The sequence below is a fragment of the Suricata suricatta genome, chromosome 3, assembly GCF_006229205.1.
Source record: "Suricata suricatta isolate VVHF042 chromosome 3, meerkat_22Aug2017_6uvM2_HiC, whole genome shotgun sequence".
Taxonomy (NCBI): Eukaryota; Metazoa; Chordata; class Mammalia; order Carnivora; family Herpestidae; genus Suricata; species Suricata suricatta.
This window is the reverse complement of record NC_043702.1, coordinates 120,832,302-120,840,628: the sequence shown is the minus strand read 5'-3', so window position 1 is coordinate 120,840,628 and position 8,327 is coordinate 120,832,302.

Sequence of the window (8,327 nt, the reverse complement as noted above, 5' to 3'; positions counted from 1 at the left end):
CCTGTGTTACAGTAGTCTCTTGGGGATTCAAAGATGAGAAGACCCAGTGCTTTCCATCGGAAGTGTATAGTCTAGTGGAGAGAGATGATCCATCGATGTAACCATAGAAGTTTGATTCAGTGAGTGTCAGCCCTCAGGTGGGAACATCTAAGTCCATCTAAGAGAAGAGCAAGAGAGGATTCAAGAGGAAGGGAGCCAAAAACTGTTGAAGGAAGACAAGATGCCTGCCAGGTAGTCAATGAACAAGGAACACGACAGGCATGGAGAAAAATATGTGCAAGTGCACAGAAAAGAGGACTTGAGTGAGCAAGTTACAATTAGTTCAGTGTTGCTGAGCAGAGGTGATGGGGATAGCAGAGGGAATAGTCAACATTCAAGGCCTAGATTATGAAGGCCATTGAAATGGCACATTCAAGGGTTTGGATACCATCTCTAGGTTAAGATGATCTATTCAAGAATTTTGAACAAGGAAGTGACAAGTAAGAAAAGATCAGATTCATGTGGAAGCTAGACAGATATCTAACCAGGCAGCTGGATTCATAGGGACAGTGGCTAGAATCAGGGATACCAGGATGTAATTTCAATAGTCTAGAACAGAGATGTTGAGGTGCTAAAGTAGAGAAGTGTCAGGGGAGTGGATAATAGAGAGACATAGATGTTTGGGAACTTGTTTGCTGATTATAGACTTGATGCCTCAAAGAAGGTCCTGCCATCTTTTTGTTTGTTTGTTTTTTGAGTTAAAAAAATTTTTTTTGACAGATAGAGAGAGAGAGAGAGCTGGGGAGGGGCAGAGGGAGAGGGAGACACAGAATCCGAAGCAGGCTCCAGGCTCTGAGCTGTCAGCACAGAGCCTGACATTGGGCTCGAACTCACAAACTGTGAGATGACCTGGGTTGAAGTCGACGCTCAACTGACTGAGCCACCCAGGTGCTCTGGTCCTGTCATCTTTGAGATTTTATATTGTGATTTGTATGTGTATCACTCTTTATTTAGAACAGAAAGCAGTAGCCATTCTATTTTACAAAGAAGGGAACTTAGTACAGGAATTAAGTGTGTGCAATAGAGGGAAGGACTGGAGAAGCAAAAACCAGGGGTCTGCCTGCCACGCGCCTTATAAGATCACACCACTAGAGCTACCATCCAATGGGCAGGAACTGCTGCTGTTGCCACAGGCACTTCCAGAGGGTGGGACTTGGAGTTTGTCTGATGTAAACACACCTGTTAGAACATGTTTATGGATCAATATAGTCACTAAAATTCAGCCTCTGCTTCGCTTTGCCTTCCAAGCCCAGATATCTAAATCACTGGAAAAACCTAAATTGCATTCAAGCCCTAACTACGAGGAAGTCTTAGAAATGTAGTTTTTAGCTTTCAATCCTTGTGATGCAGGAGGGAGTCCAAAGGGAGGGACAGTATGCCAACAATCCCTAGGCAGCATCTGGCACCATGGGTTCCATGGTATTGAGTGGAAGCCATTCCTGGATTCTTAGGACACCTAAACACACTCATATTCTTCTCTGCTAGTGATACAGTAAACACTCAGCAATTTACCATTTTGATTGTATATTTTCTGATAATTCTTATGGGACTTCAGTCTCTCTACTGTAAAATGAGTTAATTGAACTAGTTACTAAAGTCCTTTCAACATTCCATTAACCTCTTCATTTACTGAGTAAGCTTCAGCAGCCCTTTTCAAAAGTAGAAAGTGTAAGCCAACGATGACACAAGTGTATTTAAATTGCTTAAGTATTCCACTGTGAACAAGTTGATTTAATTTGCTGCTGAGACCCACTTGTTCAATGGGAGGTGTCAGCTAATAGAACTGAGAATCTAAAAGAGTCAAGAACGTGGAGCATGAGAGAGAATCTTTGGGGTAGATCTCTTTGGAAAGAGCTGTTGGTGTGTTGTGTGTGTCATTTTCCCATCAACAGATGGAATCAAAAGACCTGGTTCTTGAGACAAGTATTAGAGGAGAGGCTCAATCCCACCACTAAGGGAGCAGTTGGGAGCTCTGTGGAATTTTTGTCTATCTGACCTTTCCTGGGAAATCTAGGGGATGGGATTTGGGCTGGCTAGTTGTGAAGGGGAGTTGCATTTATGTTGTTTGGCCAGCATTCCCAGAGTTTATTGAGGCAAAGTATGTGTTAGGGTTTCCTGTGGGCCAGATGAAAGCCACCAAAAGAGGACTAATATAAGACCATATTAGGTCCTGTCTAACAGGGTTATGGAAGTGTTTGCCAGAATAGGGTCAATTTTTCTGGGTCGAGGGAACTGTTGGGGATAGGTCACCATTGTTTTGGAGCTTCTGAAGTATAAGCCAAGACATCTATACAAGTAAAAACTAGTTTTAAACATCTACCAGCCTCAGAGACCTGGAAGCCAGAATGTGATAATACTGATTAAACTAGATCTCTCTCCCACCCCCGCCTTTTTTTAAACCTCCCTTTCCCTTCTCTCCTTCTAATCCCTTCCTCGCCTTTCTGAAAGGTTCAGAAATCTCCCCATTGACATCATGGGGAGGAAGAATGGGAGCAGAAAGTAATAAAGAAGAAAGGCTTCATGCCCCCTTCTAAAACTTTAGGTCTCTCCTGGTGGCAGGCCCAGGTTGAAGTACTAGAGAGAAGATTAAAACTTTAAATGAAGTCCAAGGCTTTGATTATTACATGACAAACTGAATCTTCAATTTTCTGAATTAAGTGAGTGGTTGTGACTTAACAAGACTACAGAAATGTCTATTACCCACAAATGATCAGGAGAGTCATGAGCTTGTGGGTCTTTTCCTGTAAGTTCCCTCAGCTCAACAGCATCTTTAGAGAGATAAGTGCAGCTACTCCAGGTACTGAATCAGATGAGCGAGAGCATCCCCAGAGCCACTTGGTAGATTAAAGAAGGCAAGACCGAGAAGCAATGGGAGAATGCTTTTTGCCGGGCCTTCGAGCTGCCTCTCCAGCTTTGATCTTGGGCACGATGGAGGATCAGTAGACAGAGACATGTTAAGGCCAGGGAGAAGGGTGGTCATTACCAGGGTCCTTCCATCTCCCCATGACTGGGAGTCTAGCTCCTGCTTGGTCCCAGCTTTTCATGTTCTCAAAGTACCACGCTGGTTTTTTCACAGTCCAAGGCTCTCCATGCTCAAACCGATGGGGGAGGTACCACTCCAAGGCTCACACTAGACTTTTCCAAGAGCAAGGTGAAGATCAGATTGAGATTAAGGAACATTTCTAGAATACTAACAAATATCTATCTACCTATTTAAAAAAGTTTTTAATGTTTATGAGACAGAGAGAGAGAGAGACAGACAGACAGACAGAATGTGAGTGGGGGACGGGCAGAGAACAAGGGAGACCCAGAATACAAAGTAGGCTCCAGGCTTTGAGCTCTCAGCACAGAGCCTGACAAGGGACTCAAACTCATGAACCACGAGATCATGACCTGAGCTGAAGTCGGATGCTTAACTAACTGAGCCACCCAAGCATCCCAAATGCTAAGAAATAATTAGAATGTATTTTAAATTTACTATCTCCTAACTCTCTTGTAGGATACTTATTATCATGATTCTCAGTGTACTAATGAAGACACAGAGCTGTTCAAAATAAGGAACATAGGGGCGCCTGGGTGGCTCAGTCGGTTAAGCGTCCGGCTTCGGCTCAGGTCATGATCACACGTTCGTGTGTTCGAGCCCCGCGTCGGGCTCTGTGCTGACGGCTCGGAGCCTGGAGCCTGCTTCAGATTCTGTGTCTCCCTCTCTCTCTGCCCCTCCCCACTCATGCTCTGCCTTTCTCTGTCTCAAAAATAAATAAAACACACACAAAAAAATTTCAAAATAAGGAATATATTTCTAATGGTGGAACGTCAACCATTAAAAAAAGGTCAGGTTGGTAGGGAGGATGTTTTTTTCATAAGCATCCTAGTTTACTTCATGCAGTCTCAGAACATCAGCTGTGCTGGTATCTTTATGAACAGAGCCCTTTCTCTCACTCAAACGTGGTCTAGTTTGGTTAGAAAGTGATGTGCACTGCAGCCTCTACAAACACGACAGGCTCTCTTTCTGGCGGCTGCTGTCTTGGATGAGATGTGTAGCGTGTGAGTCTATGTGAGTCTATTTCCTTTCAGTAAGTGAAAGAACATCTTCCGTGAGACTCAGTGTTACTTATTGAGCTGTTCTCCTTTATAAGAAGACAAGTCTACCAAGGAGAACCATTTTCTTAAATAATGTGAACATCTTCCCTTAATGGTTTCCCCAAGGCTCTGACTCAGAGCAAGTGGTTCCAAATGGGCTTGTTTCCTAGTGCATTTAGGGTTTGCATTCATCTAGGTGTAGACACACTGTGAATAGCTGTTCCCAAAACTCCAGTTTCCACCAGACCCACCCTATTCTGACCTCCTAACACTCCTCTACTCTATTTTGCAGCATTCTGAACTATTGTTTTTCCTCTTCTGTAAGAAGTACACTTTATTACATTTTTAAATGGAGGCAAAATTGAAATATAACATTATATTGGTTTCAGGTGTATGATGTGATTTGATATTTTTACATACTGCAAGATGATCACCACAATAAGTGTGATTAACATCTGTCACCACACATAGTTACAAAAACTTTTTCTTATAATGAGAACTTGTAAGATTTACTCTTTTAGCAACTTTTGTACATACAATAAAGTGTTAGCAACCAAAGTCACTGTGCTGCGTATTACATACTTATAACTTATTTATCTTATTTTTATTATTTTTTTTTATTTTAGAGAGACAGTACATGAGCAGGGGAGAAGGGCAGAGGCAGAGAGAGAATCTTACACAGGCTTCAGGCTCAGAGCAGAGCCCGACACAGGCTCAGTCCCATGACCCTGGGATCATGACCTGAGATGAAATCAACAGTCAGACACCCAACCCACTGAGCCACCCAGGCACCCCAACTTATTTATTTTATAACTGGAAAATTGTACCTTTTGACTCCTTTACTCATTTTCCCTGCTTTCTGGCAAACATCAATCTGTTCCCTTTATCTATGAGCTTGTTTTTTTTTTTTTTTTTTTTTAAGATTCCACATATAAGTGAGATAGATCATGGTATTGGTCTTTCTCTATGTGACTTGTGTCACTTAGTGTAATGCCCTCAACTTCTTTAAAATTTTTTTTTAATCTTTATTTACTTTTGAGAGAGAGTGAGACAGAGAGAGAGAGACAGAGAGTGAGCAGAGGAGGGGTGGAGAGAGAGGGAGACACAGAATCTGAAGCAGGCTCCAGGCTCTGAGCTGACAGCACAGAGCCCAACATGGGGCTCGAACTCTTGGACAGTGAGATTATGACCTGAGCTGGAGTTGGAGGCTTATGCCCTTAATTTCAATCCATGTTGTTACAAATAGCAACATTTCATTCTTTTTTATGACTGAGTAATATTCCAGTGTGTGTGTTTGTATAAATATAAATAATATAAATATAAATATAGGGGCCAGTTGGTTTGCCAGCCGACTTTGGCTCAGGTCATGATCTCATGGTTTGTGAGTTTGAACGCCGCATCGGGCTCTGTGTGGATAGCTCAGAGCCTGAAGCCTGCATCAGATTCTGTCTCCCTCTGTCTCCTGCCCCTCCCTCTCTCCTGCTCTTTCTTTCTCCAAAAAAAATAAACATAAAAAATTTAAATATAAACATATATATATTTGTTTATCCATTCATTCATCAGTGGACTTTTGGTTGCTTCCGTATTTTGGCTATTTTAAATGATGCTGCAATGAACATGAGGGTACATGTATCTTTTTGAATTACTATTTTCATTTTCTTTCGGTAAATACCCAGAAATGCATTGCTAGATCATATGGTAGTTCTATTTTTCATGTTTTGAGGAAACTCCATGCTGTTATCCATAGGGGGCTCACAAATTTAAAGGCACACTACCTCCTTGCCAAAACTTTTTGATAAACCATTCTGACAGGTGTGAGGTCCTATTTTTCTGTGGTTTTGATTTGCATTTCCTCCATGATGGGTGATGTTGAGCATCTTTTCAGTAGCTGTTGATCATCTGCATGTTTTCTTTCTGTTCTTTAACTGTGCACTTTTACAAACAGTACATGGTGAGCATCTTTATCTCAAAGACCATGACTTCTTCATCTTCCTATCCCTCTTCCTAGGGCACTGCTAAGCACATAGTAGGTGTTCAGTAAGTGTGTTTTACCAAATGGCTGATTAATAATGGGTGCTTTGGAAGTAAACCACTATCTCTTAGTAGGGGTTGCAAGGGATGTAAGACGATTGTAAAATCTGTCCCATGTATCACAGTGATTATATCATGACAAGATGGGACAGCATGATTCCGTGGTCAGGCTCTTGGATTTTTTTATTGATGTCAGTTCTCTATTTTTCAAATTCCTTAAGTGGTTTGTAGTTTGAACAACAAGCCGAGTAGGAGTGGTTTACACAGTGTGCCTGTTATTTGGCTTCCCTGGGCAACAGATTAGGATTTGGAGCAGACGAGAGAATTTATTTTGGACCTAACAGTAAAGTGTGGGAAACCTGGTGCTTGTCACAAAAGTTGATTGTTGCAGAATGTGTGAGGATTTGGGGAGATTTCAAAAAGAACTTTTTTAATGTTTTATTTATTTTTGAGAGAGACAGAGACAGAGCATGAGTGGGGGAGGGGGCAGAGAGAGAGGGAGACAGAATCCAAAGTAGGCTCCAGGCTCTGAGCTGTCAGCACAGAGCCCGATGCAGGGCTGGAATCCACGAACTGTGAGATCAAGACGTGAGCTGAAGTCGGCCTCTTAAGCAACTGAGCCACCCAGGTGTCCCTGGGGAGATTTTCTAGATCACGTTACATCTTGTAATTCTCATTACTGTATTTTGCTGGACTTAAGAGAGTTTTGGGGTATCTACAACTATATCTGGAGGCCTTGACTTATTATAATTTCTAGATCCCTAGGCTTCATTCTATCACATCTGTGCACCTGTTCCAACCACAGAGATACTTCTACGCACCCTTGTCTGGGCCCAGGCCTCGCTGGTTCTCTTATTCTAGGAATTGAAGGAGGAAGATGGGGAAAAAGATTTAACTTTCCCTTTCCTGAAGTTTCCTTCAATAACAAGATATTATGGCACATCACCTTGAGGTGACCCCTCCCCTTGGCCAGGAGGATGCCCTGGGCCACGTGGAGGAAGGCCAAAGGGCCAGAAGGGCAGGCTTCCCTTTCCTTTCTTCAGTGACTACTTCCTCTTTCTGATACCACCTTGCCCTGTCAAATGAACTTAAGCTCAACTCCACTCTAGCTGTGGTGATCTTTTGTTTGTAGCAGTAAGTTTCTGTCTCTTTCTCTCTCTTAGGGATCCTTCTTCTAAAGCTGAGACTTGAAATGGTGTTGGGAACTTGATCTTCCTAGTCCTCACGTGATGCCCACCCCCTTCTTAGAGGTTGACTGTCGTGCCCCCCTGGCATTCACACTACCTTGCTTTCTACTGCTTTCCTCACTGTCCTGCACATACCCTGCCCATCAGGCTGTCTGGCACCCTGATGCCCACCAGGCACACCATGTTCCTTTTCCTTCTTCTGCCTGCCATAGGCCTCTGATATTGGGTGCTGGGGCTCTTCCACTTTCCTTCTGTCTGTACAAATCCTACTGATGGGGTCAAGGCCCTGAACAAACTCCACTCTCCCCCAGAAGGCTTTCTAGCACCTGCATACTTTGCTGCTGAGTTCTCAGAGCTCAAGCACTGTGTCCCACACTACCTCCCATCGCAGACTTCGAGGGACTGTTTGCTAATTGTCTCATGAACGTTAATTACCTCTGTAGACAGATTTCCTATCAGAGACCATCATGTATACTTTTAAATTTTATCTTCCTCAACACCGATCGGAGAGCTGGGTATTCAGTAGGAGCTCTATAAGTAAATGTTGATTTAACAAGATGACCCCCATCTAAGCGTTTTCTTATTAGTGACATAGGAGAGTGATTAATTAAGTAATTAGGGCCCTAATCTGGCACTGCAGGATTTGGAACAAACTTCCTTTCTTTCCACATGAATGCTTGGGGCCATTCTTTCTTTGGTTGGAATGAAATATGCTTTGTTTATCTTTTCAAGCAAGTCTATGCCAAATGAATTGTTTTTTGTCATTTGAATTGGTTGCAAAACACATTCTCCATATTCCTTGTGTTATGTGAAACTAGCTTCAGGTTTTGGATCCGCTTAAATCCGTGATATTTTGGCATAGATCTTTCTGACAGGGGAGCAGGGGGAAGATGGTGATGTTATGCCAAGATCATGGGGTCCCCAAAAACCAAGACCACCAGGGAGTCTGAGTCATGTATGCAAAAGCAAAGGGCATTTATTTGGGCTTAA